At 44.3% G+C, this 18,575-nt stretch overlaps 1 long non-coding RNA gene across 1 annotated transcript; it reads left to right on the forward strand.

The window, feature by feature from the left end:
• Positions 1–388: 388 nt before the first annotated feature.
• LOC140695503 (uncharacterized) lies at positions 389–16,207 on the forward strand. Its single transcript, XR_012071175.1, has 2 exons — positions 389–663; positions 16,144–16,207. It is a non-coding gene; the product is annotated as an uncharacterized lncRNA (long non-coding RNA).
• The last annotated feature ends 2,368 nt before the right edge of the window (positions 16,208–18,575 follow it).

The raw sequence follows: 18,575 nt of genomic DNA on the forward strand, positions 1-18,575 counted from the left end.
TCTGGCTGGTACACACCAGGTCACAGCAACCCAGATGGGCCCGTAGCACACAGCAGAGTATGTACCTCGATCTCCTCCCCCCTCTCGGCAGGGCCAGCAACATGAGCATCCCTGACTACGTGCAGTGTGCTGAGGACCACCAGACTCGTCCCGTTGTGGTCCAACCAATGGAGATCATCTCAGAGGAGAATTTCTTTTGCATCTATCAGCTACTCACCTCGGTGAGCCATATCAGCCCATGCGGCTCCCCGTGGACATTCTGTATCCACTACAGGCACCACTATGTGCCCGAGAATGGGTGGAGCGTCTTCCAGACACACCGCAATGTCGTGGGCCTTGTCAACATTACCAACTGTCTCTCTGCCAAGGCCTTGGAGAAGCTGCACGTGCAGAGGGGCTGTATGGCACCGCGCTTAATGACTCTCAGCTCTTTGTCTTTGTGCTGCATGGGGAGGTAGCCGAGCAGCCGTTCACCGACGTGTCCTTCAATCTACGAGGACTGCAGGGTGGTGGAGAAGAGGATCGAGGACTTCACTGAGTCACTCTTCATCTTGCTCAAGTCCAAGTGGCTGGATGGTGGCCACAAGAATTTTGGGGCAAGATTCCCCTCCTCTGCATCCTGTTTGAGAAGGAGGACTTCATGGGACTGGACACAGACAGCAGGTAAGTTTACCTGGAGGCCAGCCCACCCTGGCTTTGTGCCGGATTGCTTCCCTACATCCAGAAAGGGATCAGCAAGGAAGAAGTCTGTCTTGTAGCCAAGGGGGGATGGAGATGCAGCCCGCCGGTTTACAGACATTTCAAAGTGAATCCGCCTTTGTTTCAGAGAGATCCTTTTAGGGTTAGTGTGGACACTTACTCCCGCTTTACAGCCAGGACCATGGTGGGAACCCTGGAGTTGCTGTCCAATAAATTAGCCAAAGCCACTGATGCTAGGAGCACTGGGGAGGAGGCTGGACTGAGCTGAGATGTGCTGTAGGTCAAATGCACATCAGACGCTGAGGCTTGTCTAGCAAATGTATATAAACTATCTCTTTACTTCCTACATTGATTACATGTCAAAATGATAGTATTTTACATACAGTTGATTAAGTAAGATCTGTTCTTAAAATCAGTTTCTAGTATTTGTTTTTTGTTTGTTGGTTTGTTTTTTTGTTTACTATTTTATACGTGGCAACTGGGAAACTTTCTTTACATGGCTCTCATTTCATTTCTGTTGGGCAGCCTGTCCTGGGACAGTCTCATTCCTTTGCTTTTGGATGAGATGCTTAACCCCGAGAGGCGGAACGGGGCACTGGTTGAGCTGGGGCTGGAGCCGGTGTCTCCTGCCTCTCAGGCCCAGCACCTGTTCGGCTCAGGCCCTCTCTTCTTGCCCGACAGCCACCATGCCAAGTTAGGACATCAGAAACACCGCCAGGGACTCCCGAATGAACTCCTTATGCAGGGAAAGGCGTATCACGGTGTATGGGACAGAGCAGGGAAATGTTCATTCTCAGTTTGTCCCTGTGATTAAGTCAAAGTCCCCACTTTGCCTCGGAAGTACAGACGAGCTCTTTTGGGCTGCCTACCCCCCCACCTTCTGCTCTGTTTCCCGGTGTATCTATCGTGCTGTCCCTCGGGCAGAAGAGGGTGAGATGTCTTTGCCGAGAAGTGGTCCCCCTTTGCTGGGGAGAGTAAGGGAAGCTGTGTCCCCCCGTCCTATGGCCTCTGTCCTTGTGTCTGGAGAGGGCTCATGGTGGTCCCACAGGTGACGGTCCGAGAACCTGGCACATGCTGCTGGGCCCGCCGTGAAGGCAGTGCTCTGTGATTCTTGAACTTACCTAAGATCAGATCCTACTTTCTGGTTGTTGGTAAGGTGGAGGAGAAGATGCTAGAGAATTGATAAAAAGAATATCTAGACCAGCCCTGTGAGTGAGAAGAGAAGTGGACCCGAGTCCCACCTGCGAGAGCCCACCTAGCGGTCTCTGGATGAATTTTCTGTTCCTCCCAGATATACCTGTATGGCTTAAGGAAGGGGAGAGGCTTGTCGTGGCCATGATCTGTGCTTGTCCTCACAGGGCCCTGTGATCTACATGCCCGCACTCCCCTTCTGCTTCTTGGGGATGTGCTGGTATGTTTAGGAGCCTGGGCACTGCTGAGGGCATAGCTCCCAGCACCGTGCTACACCGAGTCTGGCTCTGTTCACCTCACCTGTCAACACCTGCTGAGGCCCCAGGCATTAGTCAAGGTAGGTGCATCGGTGCAACGTAAGCAGGGACCACCTTCTCCCCCTGGACAGACTGGTGAGTGAGCAGTTGAAGCCTTGAGCCCTGCCCCAGCCCCCACGCCAGTGCCTCCTCTTTTGTCATAGGAGTCACTGGTGACATTTTTACTCAACAAATGCTTGTCTCTGAGTCTGCAGAGCCACCAAAGAATGCCAGCTTGTTTTTGTCTTTTGAAGTCTGCCCTTGGGACTTGGCGGAGTAGCCGAATGTGTACTTAGCCCACAGTGTTTGACACTGTCACCATTGATTACCCAGAACCTCATGTACCAGGCATGGCTCCCGGCATCAAAATACAGCAGCGCATTAAATCTCCCTCCTTGTGGGTCTGTCTGTCTTGGTACCATAAGAGCTCAGCCAGCTTCTGAACGTCAGTGAGATAACGCGGCCAGTGAGCTAGGGTCAAGCACATTCTCCTCCAGTCACTTTTACCACATTGTTGCTTTTAGTATTCCACAGTCATTAGTTTTTTAAACAATGCTTTGGTGAAGGAGCAGAGCCTAATTCTCTCCTGCTACTCTTGGTGGAAGTGAGTAAAACGGTCCAGAATGAAATGCGACCACAATTTGTAGCTCAAAATCTGCCTAGACGCTTGTAGGTGGAATTTGGGTTAGGGGCGCTGACCACGTTGGGGTCGTCCGGCAGCACCGCTCCCCTCAGGCCCCTGCTTTCCCTGGAGCAAGAGGTGAGGGTGGGTTTCACCATCCCCACGTCCCTGGCCTCACACACTCACGTAAATTCTTGTACATGCTGTCAAAATCATTTTTGTTCTTGTGTGTTTCTAATTTTCTCGTCTTCATCTTTTCCTTTTTCTTTATTCCTTTTTCACTTGTACGGCCCAGTGAGCATGTTGTTGCATCTGAAAATGTGGGCTGTGCACATCCTGCATTGGAAATAGCCAGATTGCCATCCGTGCTGTCTCAAACATTTTAAAAAGCAAAAACTTAACAGCTGTCTTGATCCATGTATTATCCTCGTCATTTTGTATTTTCTTAATTTTTGGAATATTTACTTTGTTTGCACATTACCCACTGGTTTTTGATACCCGTTAAAATCCTTGCTTTGAGGAACCTGTTTGGTCCTCTTTTTATTTGGTGACAAATGCGCCCTTATTAAATATGATTCATTGTTTTGAAGAAGTGAGATGCGAATTGATTTAGGCGGCTGCTGAGGGATTCTTTTCATGGAGTATTTAAACTTGTAAAGTCAAATTCTGCGGCAACTTGCACGATTCCTGTTTTATACAAACGTGCTCGGCACGAGGTTCCTGGCTGTCGCTGTGTGACGTGCGTGACGGCGCTTCCTGGCCGGTGGTCACTGGTGAGGAAGTGGCCGGCTCGGGGGTGAGCATCTGCAGGGGACGCTGTTGGAGGAAGCAGTCACCGTTTGGTTCTTTAATTTTTTTTTTTTTTGCATTCAACTTCCCCGTGCCATTTACTTTACTTTGCCTTCATAAAGGGGCCGAATTGGGTCTAAAATCCATGCCACTATTTTGTTCCCTTTACGAGGCTGGTTTTTCTGAGTATCAGGACAACATGGCCTTCTCCTAAGTAGCTGGCTCACCTGGACCTGTTGGACACAGGGACAGCTAAAAGGGCCATAGCTTCCTCTCTGCTTCAGCCAGTGGGCATTCAGAGCTGGGTCTGTGGTTTGCCTCAGCAGCCGTGCAGACCTTCCTACCCAGGGATTTACTTTTAACCCATGTTGGTAGTAAATAGCTGAATCCGTTTCTGTTGCAGCTGACGTTCACCACTGACGGCCGTGTCATTAGTTTGTGGTAGTCAGTCTCCAACACCCCAGACAACCGTGAAGGAAGATGATTTGGCCGACCTAGGACCTTGGATTCTCACCCTCACCATGGTTCATCTCACCCGGTGGAAGGGTGTGGCCTCCACCATCATGCTGACCATGAGGCCTTGTTTCTCCTTTCATGCTCTGGTCCAAATGTGGACACTTCATTTTTCACTGAATTTGTCTCACTTGAGACAGGCCAGAATATCTGAATGAGTCCATCACATTCTGGGTGGGGAACAGAACAGAAGTAAGTGTCGCAAGTAGATGGAGTCTAGGCTGTCCGGGTTGGCAATTGCAGGCTGGGATCTGTGATGGCCGGGCTGTACCCTGGACACAGGTCTTTCCCGTGGCTCCCATGAGCCCAGGAGTTGGAGTGAGAACAGCCTTGCCTGGGTTCCCACATCCTCATCTGCTCACTTTCAAGTGTGTCTGCTAATTAGGAGCTCCCCCAGACCTCGGGCCCTTCAAAGCTCAGACCACGGGAGAACCTTGAGTCCCTTCTCCTGGGCCTCCTGTGTGAGAATCCAGTGCCTTCTGAGGTGTCCAGTGGCAGGAGATGCCTCCCCCGCCGGGGAGCACCCTACGGAGGACTGTTATTCAGTGCACCATGCTGTGAGCTTGTGGGGTTCCGACCATGGTCCCTGCAGAACCACACTTGAGATGGACTTATTGTCATAAATAACAGGACTGATTCCAGGGCAGGGCCTGGGGGAGGGAAGAGTGGAAATTGAATGTGACCTCAGACAACTAGGTGGGTGCTGGGGCTGTTACTAAAATGGGGAGTCTGGGAGATACCTGCCAGGAATCGAATTCCAGAGTAAATGGTGGACATGAGGCATTTTTAAGATGCCATTTTTCATCCAAGTTAGGACTTCAAAGAGGCACTCGGTTCGATGAGCCTGGGGCTCAAGTGAAGGAGCCGGACTAGAGATACACGTTGGGAGTCGTCATTCTTAGCTGGTGTTCACAGCCTTGCATGTGAATTAGATCTTCTCGAGGGCTGCAGACTGAGGCTGAGGGGTGGCAGGGCTGTGCCTGGGTTGGAGGAAAGCCCAGACCATGCAGCTTTGGTGTGTCAGTTAGCTGCATTTGCCATTTTCAGAGCAATGCTATTTATCCTTAAGGGGCCAGGGGGTGGGCAGGGCCAACCAGGAAGAAATCTGCAGGGAGGGTCGTGGCCACATGTGCGTCTTGGGAAGGTGCAGAGGCTGCAGGGTCTGGGAGGGTAGAGTCCTCAGAAGCTGAAGTTGGAGTGGGGAGTGGGGAGAATTTAGTCACAGTCACCTGTGAGTGAGGGGGGGAGGCCTAGGGAGTCCCCACCTTACCGGACTCTCTTTCCCATGAACAGAAGGCAGTAAGACAGAGGATCTGAGGTGAGAAGGGATGGGCAAAGGGAGGGGAGCCAACCTGGAGAATGGTGCTTGGAAAGTTCTGGAGTAGTCTCCCTGAAAAATAGAGTTAAATATACCCAGACTCTTAAGAACATTGTTAGTGACTTGGGAGGAGACAGTTGTCTTTCTGGCCTCCTAAGGGTAAGGCATGTATCCAGGGATACACAGAAGATACGGGCAGTCTGTTCCGGGGGCTTGATCGTTACCGGGGGAACAGTGCAAGTTTAAAGGGGGAAAAGGGCAGCGGAGGGAAACTAGCCAGGCCCCGTGTCAGGTACCAGTCGGCCGCCCTACTTGCGTGTTGCATTCACATCCATGCCTCCCAGGTGGGCAGTGGCAGCCCCCTTTTGCAGATTGGGAAGCCTTCTCAGAGGGGTTAAGGAATTGGTCTGTTTAGCGGCTAGTAAATGCTGTAGCAGGATTCAAGCAGGGCCTTGTCAGACTTCAAGGTCATGTTCTCTCTACTGTTTCCAGTACTTCCCTGTTATACCTGGAATGGTGAAGTGGGTCAGTTTTGGAGTCTTTCAGAAAAAGTATGATTTAAGTGCCTCAGGACTGTTTCACAAAGCTCAGCGTTCTTTGATGATTCTGAAGCATGCAGTGCTTTTCGCCCCACAGAGGTAACGTCTAACTCCTTTGAAGATGACGTGGTTGCAAATGATGTACTGGTGCAAAACCAGACTCTGCAGCTTCTGAACGGAAACTCTCCAGTTCTCCCTTGGTCAGCTTTCTTCCGCGGGATGTAACTGTGCTGCAGCGTAAACCTGAGCTTTCCGTATGGAGTGAGTGTTTAATATCCAAAGTTAGCATAAAACGGTCAGATGAAGAAAACCGACGTTGACAATTTATTTTTGGGTTCCATTAGTCAAGATATACTATCAATTAATGACCCATATAGCAAATGAAATTCAGTATAGGACATTGCATTTCTTGCTTTCTATTTAGAGTTCTCTTACAGAATAAGGTTGCCTGCTTTGGAACATCAGCTTCACCACCACGGCACCTATCAGTGTGTTGGTGTGATTGCATTTACAGAGTGAATCTAATCTGGGCTTCCTAAGCCCCAAACACTCCTGTGCAAAATCACGGGCTGTAGCTATCTGTTAGTCACGCAAATACTTCTAAAATTATATGATTCCAGAAAAGAAAGAAGAGAGAGAGAGAGAGATTGCCTTTATCAAATTTCCTTTCAGTTCTAACTGCAAACGGTTGTTGAGCAGCTCTTGTTTCCTTTGGATATGAATATATACATTTCTTTGCATGTAACCTAGGTTTTGGACTAGAACACCAAGTTCTTGCTGTCCACAAGCCACAAAAATAGTAGCCAAATTGGACCCGTGTGAAATAGTTTATACTTTTTTCTGAGAAAGTATCCTTGAATTTGGCACTTGGGCTGTGATTTTTGCTTTTTGATTCCCCCACCCGTCTTGTAATCTCTCACTCCTTCCCACGTGGCCCCCAAGGGTTCGTGGTCTTATTAGGAGCAGGCACCCAGTTGGTCTCCATATATTGCCGCTATAGATAGAGCCCAGACAAGACTTAAGGACATTATCAGAGAGGACTTCCTGGAAGAAATGGGCTCTACATTCAGTTGTGAGGACAGAGTAAGAGTCAGCCAGGAGAAGGAGTCAAGAATGTGGCTCAGGTCGCAGGTGCAGCCCGGGCAGAGGCCTGGAGGCTTTTGGCGTGGGGACCCGGGGAGAGTGCCCTGTGCAGTCCAGGGTGGAGGGAGCCCCTGCTCGGGAGGACACTGGAGACAGCCCGTGGTGTAGGGCTTTGGAAGAAGTTGAGTTTTACTAGAACTGACACAGTAGGCAGTGAAGGGTGTCAACAGAAAGTGACCCTCAGGAAAGGTACTTCAGGTTTAGCTTCTGATATTCTACAGACAGAAGGATCGGGATGGGCGAGAGTAGGTATGTCTGTCCCTTTGAGATCCAACCTGTCATTCATTTATTCATAACACGTGCACTTCTGTGAGTATAGGGGAGAGAGGGTGTAGCCACGATAATAAGCAAAATGTATTTGCTTCTTGAGAGCTTAGCATTGTCAGAAGTTGACTTAGCCTAGAAAGCTCTAGGAAGAGAGGAACAAATTGTGGAGGTTGGAGGGAGGGAAGGCTTCCTTGGGAAACAGTCAAAATGAGCCTGGAGGCAAGTGAGAGGTAGGAGCATGTCAGGGGACCCCTGAGGTCACTGGGAACCTGTGTACTGAGGTGAGGCTGGGCAAGCAGGGTCTGGGGTGGGGCTAGAACTCTAACAGGGAGCCTCTGAAGCATTCGAAGTGGGGTTGATGTAATCAAATTTGTGATTTGGGAAGGCTGCCGTGGCTCTGTGTGTGTAGCGGGGATGAGGGGGTGGGTGCCACCAACTGGGGGATCATAAGAATACCATTCACAGGCTGGAATATGGGCATCGGGGCTACTTGGGGACGGCAGGGGCAGTGTGGATGCCGGCTTTCTTTATGGGGGGCTTGTTAGCGGGGCCGCCCTTGAGGCACCTTGTGGCTGTAAGAAAACTGATGGAGGCTGCCAGGTGGACTATCGTCTTCTCTCTTTCCCTTCCTTGTTTGATGATCTTAGCTCAGCCAACATTTGGAACAAAAGAGCTAATTTCCAGGGTTGCCCAGGACTTTGTTGAGCTCGTTCGAGTGAGATCTGATCGGATTTAGGTTTGTGTTCAGATCTGGATGTTCACTTAGCTAGAAACGTCCTGTCATTTCGATTTCCATAGGGGTTTTTATTCTTGATAAAGATTGCTTTCTTGGTGAGAGGAAATTTAAAACAGCTGTTGTCTTTTTCAAAAAATCCTCTTTTAAGAATTTTAATATTCAAAAGAATAGGAATATATAAAATATTTAAGGAAGTCTTTGGTGTGGTTTCTTTGCTTTCTGAGCTAATGTGAAGTTAGAGCCTTTGCATTACTTAATAGCACATCCTTGTCAGTATTTAAAGAGCTGTTAGTGAGCGCCCCAGGTCCCACCTCTCAAAGAATCGTTAAAGTTTGCTCTGAAATAGTGAGGTCATAAAGGTCTTGTTTTCAGAAATCAAACGGTTTATAATACACAGCATAACTCCATTTATAAAATAATAATAAGTTCAAAACTAAGAAAGTGGAGGATAAATGATTTTTTTTAAGCCTAAACATAAATTTTCTTGTGCTAATGTTGCAAGTGGAAATTTTGAAAAGAAAAATCCTACTGCAATATCATCTATTTGGAATACATATATGAGTTTCACGTTTGAAAAGTATCTGCGCAGTGGTTTTCGAAGTCAGGAGCATTCCTGCTCAGATACTGGCAGTGATGGTTGCTGGTTTTCAATGGGAGAGCCTAAATTTGCCTTCTTAGCTTTTTGGTTTTTTTATAGTGAGAGGGTTGAGTAGTGCTTTGCCAGCATGATTTTGGGGCAATTTGAGGGCAGATGTCGTGTGCCAGCAGTGAGAAATTTCCATGCATTTTATTTTCTGGACATCACCAGGGCACATGTGGGGTTTGTGCCTGCAGGCTGGAATGCTGCAGGACTCCCTGATCATTCACCTTTATGTCCTGGAGCTGCTCCGGTCAGTGAATGATTTTCTGTGGCTTGGAGATAATGTGGTCTGATGGAGATGATCAGATGTGCAGTTAAAATGCTATTACTTGAAATAAGAGTAACCTAGAAACATTTCTCTAACAATACAGGATGAGGGAGGAGGATTGGCTGAGCTGCTTGCAGTGGGGAGTCTTAGTTGACTCCCTCACCGTGACTCCTGCCAATATCCACCCCAGCCCTGCACGGTAGTCCTGCCGAAGCAAGCAAGCACTTTGCTCAGAAACAGACTGAATTTCCTTGTGCCTCTCTTTGTTGGATTTTTTTGAAAGCACATTTTGCCCTTTGCTTCAATGCCATACATGCTAGTCACCTCTTACACTCATTTTTCTGGCCTCGTCCATAAATACCTGCTGAATGGATGAACAGAATGTAGTATCTCCATATAGTGGAACATTATTCACACGTAAGAGTGAATAAAAAAGACAAAAAAGAAGAGGAAAATGAAAAATGCCACCTGTTTTGGGAAGTCAACTTTGACTGTTCAACCCACACTTTTCCCTTTGAAACCCAATCACTTATGCTCCACTCTACTCTTTTTGATAGTACTTACCACCTTCTAATAATCTTTAAAGTTTTCAAAAAAAAAAAAAAGAAAGAGATGCTGATACCACTTCAAAATGTACAAGACTTGATAACAGCATGTTAATTGAAAGGAAGCAGACACAAATGCCCACATATTGTTGATTTCAGTGATATGAAAAGCCCAGAATAGGCACATGCAGAGGCAGAGAGCAGGTGATGGTTGGAAGGAGCTGGTTGGAGGGGGATTAGGGAGTGACTGCTAGTGACAGGGGGATTCTTTTGGGGTGATGAAGTGTTCTGGAAATAGAAGGTGATGAGGGCTGCACAACCGTGAGTGTGCAGAAGACTGCTGAGCACTGTCTCTGGGAGTGCCTGTTGTCGGGGCATCTTTATTTTTTTCTCATCCTGCAATGTGAAGGGCCATCTTCTGCTCTGGCCATTCTACTCCTGTGAGTGGTGCGGGTCAGAGACTTTGTAGAGTCATGTTTCTTTTTTCCCCCTGGCTGAGTGTAGGCAAAAAAGATTTAAGCCTGAGAAAGTGCTCCATCTGCAGAAATGTCTTTTAGATTTGCATGGTGTAAAAATCTTGAGATCTTTTAATCATTGAGGCCAGTCTGTGGGGGGAAATACCCCGTGAAGCCTGGGTGAGCCGGGGAAGAGCCGCGCTTCTCTCCCAGACACGGGTGGGGATTGCACCCCCGTTCAGGCAGTGAAGGGCCCAGACCCGTGAGCAGACTTGACAATCGTGAATATTTACGTGTATCCGCTGCTTCATCTTGGATATTAATTTCAAGCTGAGTCAGTTTGTGGCGGCAGCCTCATCCTACATCAGGAATTTATACTATCTGCTCTTTGAGGTGAAGACCTGACAGACTTGATTATTTAACAGTCTGCCTTGAATTGATATCTCAGATTCCTTTGTCAAAAGCAAACAGCAGAAATACAGAATTCCTTTAATGCCAATGTGACCTGGAACGAGTTTAGTCTCTGTGCCTCAGTGGCCTTATCTGTGAGTGGGAAAGATGATAACAGTGCTTCCCTCAGAGGAGCTGGTGAGGGGAGAGTCAGAAGCACAAATGGAGGACTTACAAAAGATGCTCTTGAATGACCGAATTTAGTGCTCTCAGCCTGGTGAGGCCTGAGGGGCAGAGATGTCAGAACAGAGCAGTCCTAGCCGGAGCTCGATCCGTGATGGAAGCTGTTATGATCAGTATCACCACTGTGCGTTATCAGGTAATTTTAAGACTTGGTAATATGAATTCTTGAATAATGTTAAAGGACTAGACATCTCAGATCCAGTTTACATAGTCCTCAAGATTTCTTCTGAGAAATGGATGGTTTCTTCCCCATCTTAAATCTGAGATGAGTCTCTAAAAAATTCTGTATTCCTCCATCTTTTTGCTTTAATTTTCCATTTCCTAAAAAACCATGTTTTTAAATGGAGTTAATGGGGACTGAACTGAGTGCCTCATGCATGTTAAGCACTTACTCTCCCAAATGAGGTATAATCTCCTCCGTGATTTTTGTTAAAATTTACTTTCTTAGTTTACAGAGGTAAGAGGCCTCTAATTCTTTTTCTGGAGACTTGTCCATGAACCTGTAAATCTATAATTAATGGACAAAATTTGGTTTATTAAAAAATCATTAGAATATTCTACAATTCATCCAAAAAGAAATGCTCATTGACTTAAAATGTTTCTCCTTTAAGGTGATTTCTCCTGTTTGGTCTAGCTTAATTTGTTAACAGCCATCCTCATCATCATAATGACCAAACTCACTGTGAGTGGACACCTACCTAAGGCTAAAATGTTTTCCTCATGTTTTAATTCATAGCAGGTGTTTGATTGTAGGTATCAGTGTCTCCTTTTTTGCAGCTGAGGGATTGAGAGATGGAGCAGCTTGTCCCAAATTACACGCAGCAGGCTGTGGCTAGCTCGGTGCTGGAACCCAGGCTGCACAGAATGCATTCTTAATTGCTCCTCTTATCAGCCTCCCGTTAAGTGGTTACCCGAACACCTGTGACTCCATAAACGGCCGAGTTTAGTGACCTCAGACTGATGAGGCCTTGAAAGGAGAGACACCATTGAGAAGTTGAGACAGAGTGGCAGAAATTAAAATTGTTCATTTTCACAAATTTTTAATTCTCAGGTAATTACATAAAAAGTTATTTTTTTATTTTAGTGCTCTGTAAGCACTAAAAACAAAACATTAAAAATAATTATAGTGCAAAAGAGAAGTGAGCTCTTAAAGTCCAACCACTGCTAATGATGTTGCTTGTTTTTCTCTTGTGGCCCTTTTTGACAGAAATACTTACAAAGACTGTAATTGGTTTTATGTAGTTTTAATATGGAAGAAAAGATTGTCAGTGAATATTGTAAGAAAAGTCTTTACTCTTTTCTTTCCTGTTGATGAATATGTACTTTATTTTCATGGCTTAAGTACATTTCCTCATTTGTGAAATTTGAGTAATATCGTTTAATTTGTCTGACTGTGAGAGGTAGATGCCTTGTATACAAAGAACCCAAGAGGTGCTTAATAAAAGTGTGCTGTCACAATGACAGATATTTTAGAAGGATCAACTCTGGATACTAAAGAGTGTCGCTTATTTCTGATACATATTCAATATGTATTTGTATGATATATTTGAATATGGTTTAAAGTAACAAGGATTCATTTTTTTTTTTTTGGTGTAGTATGAAGTTTTAATGAAATCTTTATCATTCTAGTGAGACAGAGACTAGTTAAATTGCCTTAATCAGATGACCTTGAAGATTATTTACACAGAATATGTATTGTTACAAATCAGAATTTATGTTGCCGTGTAACCATCCACTCAGACATTTAAATTCGTGGGATTCTGACCAGATCCGTTAAGTTTAGTAAAATCCATATTGATCATTTTCAGGGAATAAGCTCCTCTATTTTGTGATTAAAGAAAATTTTGATTTTTTTCTACATTCTTAACAGGTTTAAAATATCAAAACATTGATTTGACATGTCACTTTTTTAATAGAGAGAATAAAGCTCATGCTGTTTTATTATGTAAATAAATGTTTTTGTATGGCAACAAAATTGTATGATATCCTGGCTCTTTTAGTATTTTGCAAGATACTTAGATAACCTACTGTTGGAAAAATACAAACGTGAATTTTATGAATATAGGCCTAGTACAGATCTGTTGGTTTTTGCTACAGTGCAAGACATGAGGCATAGGAGAACTTTGCTGCTGATTGCCAGGAGGACAGATCCCATGTCTCAGTTTCCCCTCCTGTAAAATGAAGTGGCTGAACTGGATTCTTTCCTCTTCTAAGATGAGTTTCCATGAGCCTATATCTTCTGTTTATATTCAGGAGTATTAGCAATATCAGATTAAATACTGAATATCCCTCCTTTCCCCCGAATCAAAGTGCAGCATGTGCTACATAAGTTTTATTTATCTGATTCTCGTTACTGATCCTACAGGCAATTTTTGTGTTGCATCTTTCCTGGTAAACTGGAAGGTCATTTTAACCATAGGTGGCACTGTTGCACCTACTTACAGTCTTAACTTTCCTGTTTGTAAAAGGAGGCTTAAACAACGTTATTTTATTTTGATTACTTTACTTAATGCTTCAGAATAGCCCAATGTCCATTATGTATGTCTAACTGGAAAAGTTATTCTGCTTATATCTTAGATTTATTCTGTCATCTCACTGTGAACATTTCAGACTTGCTGTGCAAACAATAGCAAAATCGGGCTTTTCTTCTAGTGTTAGAAACCAGTGAGCCGGGATTTTATAAAACAGCTAGAAGCGGCATCTGGAGGACCTTAAAGGTGAAAAGTGTATTGAGTTCCCTGAGTTTTGACCCCGCCGCTGTGTGTTAATTGGTGGTAGGAGATTTGGTACATATACGAAGGGGTGTAGTTTTTGATATGGTTTGCCTGCACGCGCTGCCACTGAGCCACTTGAGCCTGAGTCAGTTCGTTTTGAGTTTTTCCCTCGTCTGTGAGATGGGGACATTCGTATCTGATTTGTAGAATTGTGAGAATTAGAAATTATGTGCAGTGTTTACCACAGTGTGTATGTCAAGAGGGCTCTTAAACTTTAGCTGCTGTTTTGTGTGAAGCCATCATTTGAGAGTCTTTGGCAATTACTAAGAAATAGGAAAATAAGAAGAGATGGTTTTATGATGAAAGATATTTGAGGAGGTTCCATAGTTCCTATACCCATAATTTAGCATCAGCAGAGTCAGAACTGTTACACAGTCGCCCTAAACCAACGTTAAGCCACAGAATTATTTGTTACTTCATATATTTTGGGGTTTAAGGAGATCCAATACTTATACATATGTTGTCTCCAGCAGCCTACTGAGAGATGACACAAAAGAGTATACAGGCAATAAATGTCTTCTTTGTTACTGATGAAGCCACGTTCTCCATGAACTTCAAGGCTGTGGGAAAATGCGTGTCATGATACTGTGTCCCAGAAATACAGACTCACCCTGTCCCATGTAGCTCTGGGCCACAGCGAGCCTTCCCTTGAGAAGACCTGCCCTTTCATGCACAGGGCTTTCCTGACATGGAGCTGAGCATCCCGCGTGCTTCCCAATGGTGACCAACACTGGAGTGAAAGGAAGGGTTTCACATGCCCCGCTTGTCTCCCCGGACTCACACCTCACTCTGTTAGTGTAATGAGTGCTAGCTGTGGGCCAGGGGCCAGGGGTGTGAAGGGAGAAGAACCCTCCATGGCCCAGAGGAGTGGTTAGGAGACATCCACTCCCTCAGTTTAAACAGGTGGTTGGATGGAACATAAGGGTGCTCCCCAAGAGTGTGTAAAAGGAGAAATAAGGATTTTATTTGGGACTTAGGCTAGCCAGGAAACAGATAAGATGATTAGAGGGGAGACTTGTAAAACAATTTGATATTAAGTTGACATTTGTTGAACACCCAAAATGTGCTACATTCTTTTCTGAGCATTTTACAGAAATGAATCCTTCAATCTTCTCAACAAGCGAGTAAGGAAGGTTTGATTGTTATCCCAGTTTTACAGTGTGGAAATTGAGGCACACAGAGGGTAATTAAGTTGGCAAAATCACAGAACTAGTAATTGGCAGAGCTGGTATTTAAACCCTGGCTGTCTGGTTTTGAGGTTCCCAGAGATGGGCTTTGGGTGTTTAGCATTATCGACATCCCTGAATCTTTATACCTCTGTGCATCAGTTAGCCTAGAAAGGACAGGGAAAGGAGTGTTACACAGGAGCTCATAGTCATGTCTTGCCGCTGTCCACGGAGAGTGCACCGTGATTGGCGTTAATTGACTTCTGGGCAGTAGATCTGTTCGTATAATAGAAATATAGTCCATTGAATTAATCTAGAAACCCTTCCTGCTCCGTTTCTGTCCATGCTTGCCATGTGACTGCCTGCCCGTGATTGGGCCATGGAGGAGAAAATGTACTCATGGTTGAACTCTGATATTTCAGTCTGGTTCATAGATTCACGTCTTCTGTTACATTAAAAATTTAAGTTTCTGGTTTTCTTGCATCAGTGTCTCATGAGCTTGGTTAATGTGAATCCAGTCCATGGGAGCCCAGGGATGATGACGGTATAATTTCTGAGCACGTTGAGGCACTTCTACCCGTGCAGACGTGGCTGGAGGATGTCCAGCTTCCTCACTGATTTCCCCCAACAGCATGGTCCTCTCCCACCCCTGGATGTGAGGTTGGGAGCTCTCTGAGTAGGCCAGTCAGAGGCCGAGTCCACCAATCAGAAAATGATGAAGTACCTGGAAGTGGGTTTAATAGAAGACAAGGGCTTCCAGGTTGTCAGATGGGCTGTTCGAGTCCATTTGGTGAAAAGCTGTCCACTGTCTGTGGTTGAGCTACTTCTTTGCTGTTGAAAAGTCTGGAGTAGATGAAGGGATTTTAAAAAGCAGAAAGGAGTGATTTCAGGTGGTACGTCCACACCGGTGAGAAGTGATGAATGACCGCCTTTGTGAGTCATAGACAGTCTTACAAACTTCATAAACCAGCTTTAAAAGCTCTTCCATCTGAGTGCACTTCATATGGGGTCCAGATCATCACTGGTCGCACTGTGAGGGCAAGTAACTGATAATGGCAGAAAGGACACGGAGGCATCAAAAAGGTCTCAGTCACTTTCCCTGTTTAAAGGATGCAGCACAGTGTAATATATTTTAGCTGGTTTTTCACTGAAAAGTTTTTAGTGTTTTCTGGGACTCCCCAGTGTCCCAAGGTTCCATGCAGCTGGGTGTCCCCTCAGTGCAGCTCTGTCAGCGCTTGCCCTGGGCTGACGCGGTGTCACGGGGAGCAGGACAGTCAGCGTCCCCGGCTCCTCCGAACTCCGTCTCCTCATCCGCAGAGCCTGGTTTCTCATCCGTGTCTACTTAGTAGGGTTGCTGAGAATCACACGTGATGCTTCAGGTGTGACTTTTGGTTGTCTCTGTGATTGGCATATAGTTAATATTTGATAGAAACACTTGTTTTTTTAGTATAATTGTAGCACCTAGATTGCAGTGGTTTTTAGTCTGCATTTTTTATAACTTTATTCTTATTTTTAAATATGCACTTATTTTTATTTATTTTTTTTGGAGGTACTGGGGACTGAAGCCAGGACATTGTGCATGCTAAGCAGGTGCTCTACAACTGAGTAATACACACCCTCCTTTTCTGCACTTGAAGGTAAATATTGCTATACACAAAATAGCTCTTAAACACCATCATGGGACCTAGTCACTGTATAGACAATTGAACACGGATACTATTTCAATAGGAATAAATGTTTTTGAGGCATACATTTCTGAATCTGTTAATGTGCTTAAAAACGATCATAGGTAGTGATAAACACGAATCTTTGATCCAGTACTTCTTAGAGACTGTTTTGCCATCAAGGGAAATTACATTCTACAGAGAAGGCTAATTGGGTCTCTTTGATATTTAGATGGTTTAGCAGATGATGAAGGCTTTCAAAAGCTGACAGTTTTGTATTTTAAAGTAACTACAAAGTTACCTTCTACAAGTTGTAAGTACTAAGCTTGTGAAGTGCCCAGTAATCCAGGGGGTATGTGTCTGTGTCTGTGTCTGTGTCTGTGTGAACGTTGGTGTGTGTGATTTCAGGAAGGTAGAAAGAAATTCCATATAGACTTCTGATACCTTTCTCCTCCATTTCAAGGTGTTGGCATATATTTACACTAATAAATTGATATTCAGTTGTCATTTGGCATATTGGGAATAAGACTTTCTCATACTTGTTTCAGAAGGATTAGGGAGCATGAGCTTAGGAAATGGGAGGAGATAGAGGCAGGGAGGTTCTTTAAACTTTGTGCAGAATTAGAAACAGTAACTTTTCTCTTTTCTTCTAAAGCAAACTGGCACTGAATTGTAACATACTATTACTCAGAATTGCTTTTCTGATCAGATACATGTACCTCAGATTTTTCAAGGCAACATGAATGATGAAATGTGTTTTAGCAGTTATTTTTAAAAGTAGTCTCTTTTCAAGTAAAAGGCTATAGCCTGTTCTTTCTTCTAGCGGTACAAGAAATTCTCATTGTTCTGTTGCAATGATCTATGTGCTTACTTTCTTTTTTTTTTTTTTCTTTAAGTGCTTTTTTCATTGTGGTTTGAATGAATGTTTAAAATTTCTGGATTTTGATCTTTAGAACATGCTGATTTCTCAGAACTGTTAAAAACCTGATTGTTCACTGCTCTTTGTTTGGTGGGGCACCCTATTGATTTCTGTTGTCTGTTAAAGAGTGAAATTCTTCCTCTAGCCTGCAGATCATTAAGTGAATGGTTTGCAGTGTGCCTTTAAAATTATTTGTATGCATTGAGCATGTTTGTCCAGTGAATTTTAAATTGACTCATTGTAATGACTTTGATTTGATTCTGTGTCTTTTGCTCCTCTCCACAAGAATTTGAATTCTCTGTTGCATTTTGTATACGTGTTCTTAACAGGGGAAGAAATTTTGCATTTTTTACAGAGGTGGGTTTTCCTATCCCCTCTGAATGCCTTCTAAAATTGATACAATAAAAATCAGTTATTGCAGTGCATAAATATTTCATAAATTATTTTTTGACATAATCAGAAACAATGACCAAGAATGATAATAAAAAATACGAAAACCTTCCTTCCTTTGAAGAATAGAAATCAGGTAGTCAGGCTCCCTCATGCTTTGTGCCTGACACACTTAATCTCATGTCATTGTGTATCATGATTCAGAGATGGTATTGTTTCAGGTTTATAGATTTTTGTTTTAACATTTGTGTTGAATTCTTTCTCCAGGCTGATGTTTCCTGTTGGGTTTGTGGAAAGAGTAGAAGGGAAAAAAATACTTTGTTTTGTTTTCAGGAGGCCTGAGTTGATGGGAAAAGAGTTGAGGGTGGGCTGAGGAAAAGAGTGACACTCCCTCTCCTCCTGGTTGAACTTGATAAACAAAGAAATCAATTAAGTATATCGATATTTGACCAAAAGAAGTTAGCGAGCCCAAACTGGCTAGAAATGCACAATGGAAATTACTGAATTCAGCTTCAGAATGAGGTGCTTTACCAAGTAGAAGCAGCTTAGAGCAATCAGAAAATCAGTAATATGATGAGATATAAATGGAATATTATATCTTTTATTGCTGAAACTTTTCTACGTTAAGTTGTGTAGAGCTAAAATTAAGTTTCAATCACCAGGAGTTAAGAGAGTGAGTGGTACTGTAGGATCGTTATTCACGGATGTGCCTAGACCCTGATAGAGTGGCTGAAGATGGCAGGAAAAGACCCACATCCAGGATTTTCATCCTAGGGTGTCCTCCATAATGGTTCCATGTGGAAGCAGATGATTGGGTTAACAAATTGTAACACACCCCAGTCGCCTCTGAATTTTAAGAAGAAAAAATATGCTTTGATACTGCTTTACAAGCAAGTTCCTGTGCATCCTCACTCCAGACTCCTTGCCTTAAAAAGCAGAGACAATGCTTTGCTTGTGTAGTTGAGGTTTTAGATAGCACTCTGCTGGTTGTAAAGCAAGGACCGAGAC

Source organism: Vicugna pacos, unplaced genomic scaffold (genome assembly GCF_048564905.1).
Source record: "Vicugna pacos unplaced genomic scaffold, VicPac4 scaffold_248, whole genome shotgun sequence".
Classification (NCBI taxonomy): Eukaryota; Metazoa; Chordata; class Mammalia; order Artiodactyla; family Camelidae; genus Vicugna; species Vicugna pacos.